General features: G+C 44.0%; 1 long non-coding RNA gene across 4 annotated transcripts in view; it reads right to left on the bottom strand.

Annotated features, from left to right (window-relative positions):
• The window catches only part of LOC110147603 (uncharacterized), a 31,969-nt gene extending 19,528 nt beyond the window's left edge, over nt 1-12,441 (bottom strand). For 2 of the 4 annotated variants that reach the window (XR_011484766.1, XR_002316928.2), the window contains exons 1-4: nt 12,063-12,441; nt 11,731-11,922; nt 10,343-10,438; nt 2,764-2,842 (exon numbers count right to left, since the gene is read on the bottom strand). This is a non-coding gene — a long non-coding RNA (uncharacterized lncRNA). Of the gene's footprint in view, nt 1-2,763; nt 2,843-9,732; nt 9,914-10,342; nt 10,439-11,730; nt 11,923-12,062 lie in introns of those variants that run through there. The other 2 variants (XR_002316929.2, XR_002316930.2) reach the window with 2 other exon arrangements.
• Between the last annotated feature and the right edge of the window lie 27 nt (nt 12,442-12,468).

The following is a 12,468-nucleotide window of genomic DNA, read 5'->3' as shown; positions in this document are numbered from 1 at the left end:
TGGATGAGGCCCCACCTCCTCTAGGAAACTTCCCCTGACAACTTTGTCCCCACCTCCCCGGGTTAGACATCCCCCCCTGGACACCCCTAGTCCAGTGATCACACTGGACAATGATATCCGACATGTCTGTTTTATCACAAACCGTGGTCCTCTTGAGGACAGGGACCTTGACTCATGTTTTCTATCCTTGGCAGCAAGCACAGGGCTTGGCATCTGGTTAAGACTTAAGACACTTCTGTTTAACAAACAGAAGAATGAAACAAATGGAGTGATTTTCACCATAGGCTTCTAGCTGTTGACTCATTCAACAGGTTTTGTCAGGCAGCCTCCATGGGCAGGTGTGGATGGGTGTGGTTGTGAATAAAGAGATAAAAAGTTTCTGTCTCTTGCCCTGAAGGATGGTATAATCTGAAAGGCAGGAGAGAGGCCAGGAGGAGGGAATGACCATCTACTGAATAGGAGCCCCAGTACATGCTTACCTCTCCAGCAAAGTAGATATTAGTAACTTTTCACAGGTTAGGAAAGAGGTTCACAGAAACTCAATAACATGCAAGAACAGTGGGGCTGATGTAGGTTTGAGGTCAGCCCAGGCCTCCTACTTTCCCATTGTAATCAGGACACAAGGCAGGATTTGCTCTGCCCTTGAGGGGCAGTCTGCATGAAATGAGGGCTGCAGACCCTCAGAGGTGGGAGAGGTTGCTGAACTGAGTTCTGTCCTAGAGGAGGAAGCTGCCCAGTGTAGCTTTAAAGGTGGGCAATTGGTGGGAAGGGGACTGGCAGTGGGTGGGTGGGTGGGGGGGTACTCTCTGAAGCTGTGAAAGTCCTAGGGCCCTGGGAAGATGTCTTTGGAGAGCTCTGAGGCCTGCATGGGCAGGCCAGGGAGGGTGGAGTAACCATCACTGCCCGGGCTCCCTGCTGGAGCATACATTGCTGCAAACCCGGTGGCACCGCGTGTAGAGCTTGTTGTAGGTCGATGTCAACCGAGTGAATAGATATTTTTCTCCTGACTCCTTGGGCAAGAAATCAGAGCTGTCATCTCAGCCAGATTCTAGCAATGGACCTGCCACCTTCTGAATGCTCTTTGTGGTACCCAAGTTGCCCCAGTTTTCTGGAGAGATGTTCTTGACCACTGAGCCATCCAAGGGCCTGCCTGTTGAGATAATATGTCTTTGAAATGAAGTTTGCCAGCTGCCTGCCTCAGACTGAAAGGGGAGTGGATCACATGCCAAAAGTAACAGGTGTATGTACTGTGTGCTGATGAAAGGCTTCACACTCTGGAGTCAGACAAAATGTCTTTAGATCCCTTCTCTGCTTTCATGGCTTACTGAACTTAAGCAAGTACTTTATCTTCCCTAAACCTCAGTCTTCTCATCTGTAAAAGAGGGCTACTGGTACCTAGATCATCCAAGCCCCACTTGGTGGTCTCTCCCCTGCCCTGCAAAACTGGCCCTACCCCTTCTTGGCTCTGAGTTTTAACCATGCAGAGATAGAAAAGGTCAGGGTAAATTTCTGAGAGAAAGGAGGATGCAGACTGAGACTGTTTGTTACTTCACAGGAGTACAAGCTGCAATGATTCGTGAGCTCAACCAAAGAGCTCCAGTTCATGAAACTATTGTCAAGTAGCATGATAGCTTCTTAAAATACTTCCTATTTAATCCTCAGTGAGGTATTCTTCAGTTCAGTTCAGTCGCTCAGTCGTGTCCGACTCTTTGCGACCCCATGAATCGCAGCACGCCCGGCCTCCCTGTCCATCACAAACTCCTGGAGTTTACTCAAACTCATGCCCATTGAGTCAGTGATGCCATCCAGCCATCTCTTGCTCTGTCATCCCCTTCTCCTCCTGCCCCCAGTCCCTCCCAGCATCAGGGTCTTTTCCAAGGAGTCAACTCTTCACATGAGATGGCCAAAGTATTAGAGTTTCAGCTTCAGCATCAGTCCTTCCAATGAACACCCAGGACTGATCTCCTTCAGGATGGACTGGTTGGATCTCCTTGCAGTCCAAGGGACTCTCAAGAGTCTTCTCCATCACCACAGTTCAAAAGCATCAATTTTTTGGCACTCAGCTTTCTTCACAGTCCAGCTCTCACATCCATACATGACCACTGGAAAAACCATAGCCTTGATCAGATGGACCTTTGTTGGCAAAGTAATGTCTCTGCTTTTTAATGTGCTGTGTAGATTGATCATAAGTTTCCTTCCAAGGAGTAAGCATCTTTTAATTTCAAGGCTGTAGTCACCATCTGCAGTGATTTTGGAGCCCCCCCCAAAAAAAGTCTGACACTGTTTCCACTGTCTCCCCATCTATTTCCCATGAGGTGATGGGACCAGATGCCATGATCTTAGTTTTCTGAATGTTGAGCTTTAAGCCAACTTTTTTACTCTCCTCTTTCACTTTCATCAAGAGGCTTTTTAGTTCCTCTTCACTTTCTGCCATAAGGGTATTCTTACTTCCATTCTAAAGATGAGGATACAGAGGTTCAGGATGACTGATTGCTTGTCTTCATGCAGGACAACTCGGGCAAAGCAGGTGTATTCTTTAAGACTCAGTTGCAAATAAATAAACTGCTATGGAGCATTGCAAGCTACAGACAATGGGGTTGCACAGAGTTGGACACGATTGAAGCAACTTAGCACGCATGCAAGCCAAGTGGAAAGGAATGTCATACATGGCTTTAAATGCTTCCAAACTAACAAGAAGGGACAGGGAGCTGGTTCTAGAAAAGGCCTCTGAGAGTAATTCAGGGACAAATCCACAGAACTGACCAGCCTGGAGAGTTGCTCCCTTTGCTTCACTTGGAAAGGTGGAGAATCTGTAAGTACTGGCTCCAGACCTATGCCAGATCTGCAAGGGAAGAAAAAAAAAAGATGCTCCAAACTTTGACTATGGTTCCACTGCTGATACTGTTGCAAAAAAAGCTGACTTGGAGTCTTTGGCCTTATTTTCACCTCCCAAATCTCACCCAACTGTATATGGATTAGGAGAACCATATTCCCAGAGTTCTAGCTGCAAGGGAGTCTGGAAAATGTAGCTTTTTTTTCACAGTGCCAGAGGCATGCTAGGAGGAAGCAAGGGATGTTGAGTACCAAGCCACCATTTCCACAATCCTTCCTGCCAGTGCAGAACTTGTGCATGGAATTACTCTGCTCAAGGCCTGCTCCTGTTCACATACCATTAACTTGAAGGGTATGTGTGTGTGTGTCTGACATAGGTTTTAATGGATACTTCACTAGAGCTCTCATTTCATGGAGCTCCTATTCCAGAAGAAGGCATTCGTGGGAAACTCCAGGAAGCCGTTCCAGTGCCAGGAGGCAAGAATATTCTCATCTCTCTCTTTTAAAAATCCTTTATATCTGTTTATTTATTTTTGGCTGTGCTGTACCTTGGTTGTTTTGCACAGGCTTTCTCTAGTTGTGGTAAGCGGGGGCTACTATTCATTGTGGTGCATGGACTCCTCATTGTGGTGGCTTCTCTTTTTCCAGTTTGCAGGCTCTAGAGCAAGGATTCAGTAGTTGTGGCACATGGGCTTAGGTGCTCCATAGCATGTGGAATCTTCCCAGACCAGGGATGGAACCCATGTCCCCTGCATTAGCTGGCGAAATCATATCCACTGTGCCACCAGGGAACTCCTCAGTTCTCTCTCTTTTAAAGAGCTTTAAGTTATAATACATATAACTGCATGAGTCACCCATTCAAACTGGACACTTCAATGGTTTTTAGTATATTCACAGTTGTGTAACCACTATGATTTTTTTTAAAACCATTATCTATTCTAAAACATCTTCGTTACACTAAAAGCAGACACTCCCCATTTCCCACTCCCAATCTCCAACTCTAAGCAACCACTAATCAACTTTCTGTCTCCACATATTTGCCTATTCTGGATATTTCATATAAATAGGATCATACAATATGCTATCTTTGTGACTGGTTTCTTTCATTTAACATAATGTTTTTATTGTTCACCTTGTCATGCATTAATACTTCATTCATTTTTATAGATTAAGAACATCCCATTGTATGAATAAACCACATTTTGTTTATTTGTTCAATTGATGGAAATTTGGTTTCCTTTTTTTTAAATTGAAGTACAGTTGATTTATAGATTGTTTCCACTTTTTAGTTATTGTAACTAAAGCTGTTGTGAACATTCACATACAAGTTTCTGTATGAACACGTTTTCAAATCTTTCGAGTATATATATCCATATTAGAATTGTTGAGTCATGCTGTAACTGTTTAAATTTTTGAAGAACCACCAAATTATTTTCCACAGTGGTTGTACCATTTTTCATTCCCACCAGCAATGTGTAAGTGTTCTGATTTCTCTATATTATCATCAACACATCTTTTTATCATATATTTTTAGAAAATTATAACTATTATAGTGGGTGTGAAGTAGTATCATGGTTTTGATTTTCATTTCTCTAATGACTTGTAATGTTAAGTTTTCTGTTGTTGAGCATTTTTTATGATTATTGTCCATTTATATACATTCTTTGACGAAGTGTCTGTTCCTATCATTTGCCCATTTTTGATTGGCTTACTTACCTTTTATTAGTTTTTTATTTACTTATTTGGCTGTGTCAGGTCTTAGCTGTGGCATGCAGGATCTTTGTTGCAGCCTGTGGGACCTAGTTTGTTCCCTGACCAGGAATAGAACCTGGTCCCTCTGTGTTGGGAGCAAAGAGTCTTAGCCACTGGACCACAAGGGAAGTCCTGGCCACTTGCTTTATGTAGACATTCTTTGTTGGGATGAGGAAGTTCCCTATTCCTAGTTGAGTGAGTGTTTTTATCATGAAAGACTGTTGGATTTTGTCAAGTGTGTTTTCTGCATCTATTGAGATGATCGTGTGGTTTTTGTCTTTTATTCTACTGACATAGTGTATTCCATTGATTAACTTTTGGATGTCAAACCACTTCTGGTATAAATCTTACTTGGTCCTGGTGGTGTTGGATTCTATTTGCTCATATTATGTTGTGGGTTTTTGCATATGTATCCATAAAAGATATTTGTCTATAGTTATCTTGTAAGGTCTTTGGTTTTGGTATCAGAGTAATACTGGCCTCATAGAATGAGTTGGGAGTTGTTCTTTCCTCTTATATTTTTTAGTGGATTTTGTCAAGAACTGGTGTTCTTTGACTGTTCGAAGGAACGTGGGTCATATCCACAGGAAAGAGCTAGGGCTCTGGGACCCTGGGCAGAGGCAGCTGAATCTGGCACACAGATCTGTCCTGATTGGCAAACACATTATTTTAAGACAATTGAACCAACTTAAAAAAAAAAATCTAGAGATTTCACAGAAGAATCCTGATTTTCGAATTCTCTAGAGGAGTTAGAACCTTTGGCAGCAGTGGCCTGTAATTATGCTGAGTCATGATGAATGGCCCAGGCTCTCTGGTTTGCCTCAGTCCCCACCTTTCCTTGTTAATCCTGACACCAAGGCTGAGTGTCAGGTACCATTTGTATCATATTAATCTTGGACCACTTTTTGTTAACCGTATGGCCACTGTAGGCATTTTAGTGGATGCTACCTGATTTACCCTTGCTGGATCTTTGTTTGCTTATTTATAAAGTGGGGACATTAATAATTCTTAGCTTGGGACATTTTGAGGAAGATTAAATGAGATGATTAAAATAAAATTTTTTTTCGCTGATCTGGGTCTTCGTTGCTACTCAAGGGCTTTCTTTCTTTTTTTTTTTTCTCAAGGGCTTTCTCTAGCTGTTGTGCACGGTTTCTCATTGTGGTGGCTTCTCTTGTTGCAGAGAATGGGTCCTAGGGCACTCCGGCTCAGTAGTTGTGGGGCACAGGCTTAGTTGCCCTCCCTTGGCATGTGGGATCTTCCTGGATCAGGGATGAAGCACATATACCCTGCATTGGCAGGTGGATTCCCAACCACTGGACCACCAGTAAAAGTGAAAGTCGTTTAGTAGTGTCTGATTTTTTGTGACCCCATGGACTATATAGTCCATGGAATTCTCCAGGCCAGAATACTGGAATGGGTAGCCTTTCCCTTCTCCAGGGTATCTTCCTAACCCAGGGATCGAACCCAGGTCTCCCACATCACAGGCAATTCTTGGCCAGCTGAGCCACAGGGGAAGTCCAAGAATACTGGAATGGGTAGCCTATCCCTTCTCCAGCAGATCTTCTGACCCAGGAATTGAATCAGGGTCTCCTGCATTGCAGGTGGATTCTTTACCAACTGAGATATCAGACCACCAGGGAAGTCTTTAAATGAGATGATTATAAAGAGGTTTAGCATACGGAAGTTACTCATTAGATTTAACCTTTGCTTTTTGCTGGCTGCACAGTATTCTGTTGCATGTATGTACAATTCTTCTAATTCTTCTTCTATGTGCCAAGGTAGGCACATAGGGGAACATCAGTTTTTCTCTGTTTGACACAGGCTGGATAGGACATCTGTGTATATGGTAAGCATAAGATGGTTAAGAGTATATTATCACTACTGGATTTGAATCCCAACTGTGTGACCTCTTTCTGTCTCCTGTCCTCTTGGAATGGTGAGATGAGGGGATAAGTAGGATGAACCTAAGATGTCATTTGAAGATATATCTACAGAGCCTCTTAATGAGAGTGAAAGAGGAGAGTGAAAAAACTGGCTTAAAACATTCAAAAAACTATGATCATGGCATCCAGTCCCATCATTTCATGGCAAATAGAGGGGTAAATAATGGAAACAGTGGCAGACTTTATTTTCTTGAACTCCAAAGTCACTGCGGACAATGACTGCAGACATGAAATTAAGACACTTGCTCCTTATAAGAAAAGCTATGACAAACCTAGACACCATATGAAAAAGCATAGACATTACTCTGCCGATAAAGATGCATATGCTCAAAGCAATGGTTTTTCCAGTGGTCATGTATGGTTGTGAGAATTGGGACATAAAAAAGGCTGAGAACCGAAGAAGTGATGCTTCCAAATTGGAGACAACTCTTGAGAGTCCCTTGGACTGCAAGGAGATCAAACCAGTCAATATTAAAGGAAATCCACCTTGAATATTCATTGGAAGGACTGATGCTGAAGCTCCAATACTTTGGCCACCTGATGCAAAGAGCTGATTCATTGGAAAAGACCCTGATGCTGGGAAAGATTGAAGGCATGAGGAGAAGGGGGCAGCGGAGGAAAAGATGATTGGATAGTATCACCGACTCAGTGGACATGAGTTTGAGCAAACTCCAGGAGACAGTGGAAGACAGAGGAGCATGGCATGCTGCAGTCCATGGGGTTGCAAATAGTCAGACATGACTTGGTGACTGAACAACAGCAGCTACCATTTTGTCCAGAGAAGGGCTGGAAGGTCACAGGTGGGTGCAGGGGAAGATGCAAGTGTCTCGAGGCCCCTTCTGCAAATGTGAGAGCTGATGCGCCCTATCTCAGAATCTCCCCGCCCTAGGGTGTGAAGCCAAAGGCCAACTTGTTGCATCTGACTGACAGCTGGGCAGTCCAGGGAGATGAGATAAGTGGGTGTCAGGCAGAAGGAGGCAGGTGTCAACCGCAGAGCAGGGGGAGGTGAGTACACTGTGGACTGGGTTGAGCTCCCCACCCTTAACCCTGTTGAAGTGACAGAGTTGCTTAACCTTCTGAAGCAGTGATGGCCCCAGACTCCCCCATATCCTGACCTGGACTCCTGACCTGGTGCCCCTCAAAATTATCCATACCACAGAGCTCCAGAACCCAGGCACTGAGCCGGCCAGGAGCTCAGCTGACTGTCCTCAAGGTTGGAGGTGGCAGTGGTTATGGATTGGAGAAGTTTTTGAGGTTTTCAAAGAGGAAGTGAGGCTTCTGCTTGTGGTTCTGCTGTGTTTCTCTTTTTACTGCATGTCAACACTCCTGGCTCTACTTTGCTTCCCAAACCTCTTAATGATTGTTGTTCAGTTGCTCAGTCATGTCTGACATTTTGCAACCCCAGGGACTGCAGCACACCAGGCTTCCCTGTCCTTCACTGTCTCCCAGAGCTTGCTCAAACTCATATCTATTGGTGGGTGATGCCATGCAACCATCTCATCCTCTGTCATCCCCTTCTCTTCCTGCCTTCAATCTTTCCCTGCATCAAGGTCTTTTCCAATGAGTCGGCTCTTCACATTAGGTGGCCAAAGTATTGGAGCTTCAGCTTCAGCATTAGTCCTTCCAGTGAATATTCAGGATTGATTTCATTGAGAGTTGACTGGTTTGATCTCCTTGCATTCCAAAGGACTCTGAAGAGTCTTCTCCAACACCACAGTTTAAAAGCATCATTTCTTCGGCGCTCAGCATTCTTTATGGTCCAACTCTGACATCTGTACATGACTACTGGAAAAACCATAACTTCAACTAGGTAGACCTTTGTCAGCAAAGTAATGTCTCTGTTTTTCATATGCTGTCCAAGTTTGTCATAGCTTTTATTCCAAGGAGCAAGTATCTTTTAATTTCATGGCTGCAGTCACCATCTGCAGTGATTTTGGAGCCCAAGAAGATAAAATCTGTCACTGTTTCCATTGTTTTGCCATGAAGTGATGGAACCGGATGCCATGATCTTTGTTTTTTGAAGGTTGAGTTTTAAGTCAGCTTTTTCACTCTCCTCTTTCACTCTCATCAATAGATTCTTTAGTTCCTCTTTGCTTTCTGCCATAAGGGTGGTGTCATCTGCATATCTGAGGTTATTGGTATTTCTCCTGGCAATCTTGATTCCAGCTTGTGCTTCATCCAGCCCAGCATTTTGCATGAGGTACTCTGCATATAAGTTAAATAAGCAGGGTGACAATATACAGCCTTGACATACTCCTTTCCCAATTTGGAACCAGTCCATTGTTCCATGTCCAGTTCTAATTGTTGCTTCTTGACCTGCATACAAATTTCTCAGGAGGTAGGTAATGTGGTCTGGTATGCCCATCTCTTGAAGAATTTTCCACAGTTTGTCATGAACCACACAGTCAAAGGCTTTCAGTTCAGTTCAGTTCAGTTGCTCAGTATTGTCCGACTCTTTGTGACCCCATGGACTGCAGCACACCATGCTTCCCTGTCTACCACCACTCCCAGAGCCTGCTCAAACTCATGTCCAATGAGTCAAAGGCTTTAGCATAGTCAATAAAGCATAAGTAGATGTTTTTCTGGAATTCTCTTGCTTTTTCTATGATCCTGCAGATGTTGGCAATTTGATCTCTTGTTCCTCTACCTTTTCTAAATCCAACTTGTACATCTGGAAGTTCTCAGTTCATGTACTGTTGAAGCCTAGCTTGGAAAATTTTGAGATGACTTTGCCAGCATGTGAAATGAGTGCAATTGTGCAGTAGTTTGAAAATTCTTTGGCATTGCCTTTCTTTGAGATTGGAATGAAAACTGACCTGTTCCAGTCCTGTGGCCACTTCTAAGTTTTCCAAATTTGCTGGCATAATGAGTGCAGCACTTTCACAGCATCATCTTTTAGGATTTGAAATAGCTTAGCTGGAATTCCATCACCTCCACTAACTTTGTCCGTAGTGATGCTTCCGAAGGCCCACTTGACTTCCCACTCCAGGTTGTCTGGCTATAGGTGAGTGATCACACCATCATGGTTATCTGGGTCTTATTTTTGCTGACTGTATAGAGTTTCTCCGTCTTTGGCTGCAAAGAATATAATCAATCTGATTTCAGTATTGACCATCTGGTAATGTCCATGTGTAGAGTTGTCTCTTGTATTGTTGGAAAAGGGTGTTTGCTATGACCAGTCCCAAACCTCTTAATGATAATAAACTTTAAAAAAAATTGTTTATTTGGCTGTGTAAGGGTCTTGGTTGCAGCATTGAGATCTTCCATTTCAGCATGAGGGCTTCTCTCCAGTTGCGGCCCTCAAGCTCCAGGACAAGCAGGCTCCGGGTGGGGCCCTGAGGCATGTGGGATCTTGGTTTCTGGATGAGGGATTGAACCTGAGTCTCCTGCATTGGAAGGCAGATTCTTAACCACTGGACCAACAGAGAAGTCCTGACAATAAGTCTTGACAGTTGCATACAACTCATTATTTCAGCAACATCCTGCAAACCTCCTGGTAAGTGGACTCTAAATTCTAAGGTCTGCGTCATGTTCCTATAGGATATATTCCCAGCAACTGGTTCAATGCCTGACACACAGTTGACAATCAATAAATATGTGAATGAATAGGTGAGTGAGTGAATGGCAGATTCTCAGGGCACTTGCAGGGTGACAGCTGCTAATTCTACAGCTCATTTCCCTAGCACTTGACTTGGGCCTCCATCCATCCTAATTTTTCTGAGGGTCCTTTGGCCACTGAAGGGAATCCAGACCTTACTGTGCTACATCTGTAGCCCTTTTTATCTCTTCACAGGTGCCCCTCCAGCAATTCTTACCTCAGCTCTCCTTCCCCTCTGGGACATTGCAGCTCCATGTTGGGTCATGCAGTCTTGGGCCAGTCACTTTCCTTCTCTGAGTTTCAATTTTCTTGTCTATAAAACAGAATATAATAGCATCCAGGGTCATTGTGTTGATGGAGTTAGACCAAGCGTGTCAAAGCGCTTTGCAGGGTTCCTGGCACATGGTGAGGGCTTGAATGCCAGGAGCTATTAATGCTGTGTTGTGCAGACTGGTGTGGGGGCAAGACTGCTTTGGAGGAGAGCAGTGGTCTCCAACTGGGGGTTAATGAACAAAGCAATAAAACTGAATGTAATTCATCTCTCCAAGTGTGCTGCCTAAATTCTGGTCTTCCAAAGGGAGCCAGGAACATTCATCATCAGCTTTTAGGAAACTGACTTGCAGATACTTGCCTAACGAGGCAAAGATTGATGTACATTATTAACAGTAATCCACATTTGTCAAGTGCTTGCATGGGGCCAGGCACTGTCCTCAGGGCTTTACACGAATTATCTTGAGGAATCACTGAAAGAACCCTGGGAGGCAAGCGCTCTTATTATCCCACTTGACAGATGGAGAAAGAGGCAGAGAGGTTAAGTGACTTGCCGTAAGGTCACAGAGCTGGGATGACATCCAGCAGAGGTAACATCTTTAAAACACATCCACCTGGTGCTCCCCTGGTGTCTCAGTGGTGAAGAATCTGCCTACCAACACAGACGATGCGGGCTAGACACCTGATCTGGGAAGAGCCCGCAGGCCTCGGAGCAGCTAAGCCGATGCACCACAACTATCAAGCCTGTGCTCTAGAGCCTGGCAGCTGCAACTACTGAGCCCAGGTGCTGCAAAAGAGGGGCCACTTCCAAAAGTGGAGGCCCCGCTCACCCTGGAGCCCATGCTCTGCACGAGGGGCCACTGCAATGAGAAACCCTCACCCTGCAACTACAAAGTCCCCGCTCGCCTCAACTAGAGGAAAGCTCCCGCAGCAATGAAGACCCAGCACAGCCAAAAATAAATAAAATTATAGATACATACATGTATATTTTTCCAATTCTTTCCCGTTATAGGTTAGTACAAGATATTGAATACAGTTCCCTCTACTATATAGTAAATTCTTTTACTATATATTTTACACATATATAAATAGAGATGTGTTTATCTATTTTATACATAGGGATGTGTATCTTTTAATCCTACACTCCTAATGTAGCCCTCCCCCTCCTCTTTCCCCTTTTCTAGCCATAAGTTTGTCTTCTATGTTTGTGAGTCTGTTTTTGTTTTGTAAATAAATTCATTTGGATTATTTTTCAATTGCACATTTAAGTGATATCATATAATAACTATCTTTCTGTGCCTGACAGTGAATATTCTAAAATATTCTGCATATTACCTCTGTATGGAAATCCTTTCCAGTCTTGTGTGGCACAGGGAAAAATTGGAGCCCACCAACAGAGGGATGCTACATATTATGTCCACCAGAGGGCACGCATGCACTCCTCTGCAGTGGAATACTATGCAGTCAGGAGAAGACAGGAGACAGATGGTGTGTTATGTTCTGGCATGAAATGATGGCCACAGTAGACTGTCAATAGAAAAAGTTACAGAATAGTATTATCATATCATCTATTAATATTCATGTATAAAAACAAAATTTAGAAGTCCATTTATTGTTTGTAGGTTCATGGATGTCTGGAAAGATTAACATCAAAAAGTCACACTGACCTCTGGGAAACTGGGAAGGAGGGGAGCTTACACTTTTTTCTTTATATTCCCTGCTGTTTTAATCGCTGACCATTCATCTGTATTATCTTGTAACTCACAGAAAGATGAAGAAAGTAAGTGCACAGTGGACCAGGGGTTTGAGGATCCACGTCCACCCCTCCAGCTCTTCTGCTCCAGAAGCTGATCCTTTTCTGAGGCCTCCCTGGTGTCTTCTACTTGTCCCTGGAGGCCTCTTAACCCTACCTTCCCTCCACAGTCACTTCCCAAGGCCTCTCTGATTTTATAGGACTTGCTTGGCCTGGGTCTCTCATCTGGGTCCAGGCACTGGTGTGGTTTCTTTCCCCAGTTAGGAGGCCAAGGTCCTACACCTGTGCTACTCCTCAGGGGAATGTGGGACATGGTGACC

The sequence above is a fragment of the Odocoileus virginianus genome, chromosome 30, assembly GCF_023699985.2.
Source record: "Odocoileus virginianus isolate 20LAN1187 ecotype Illinois chromosome 30, Ovbor_1.2, whole genome shotgun sequence".
Lineage (NCBI taxonomy): Eukaryota > Metazoa > Chordata > Mammalia > Artiodactyla > Cervidae > Odocoileus > Odocoileus virginianus.
Note: the sequence above shows the minus strand (reverse complement) of the source record. Positions and strands in the feature narration are given on the sequence as shown.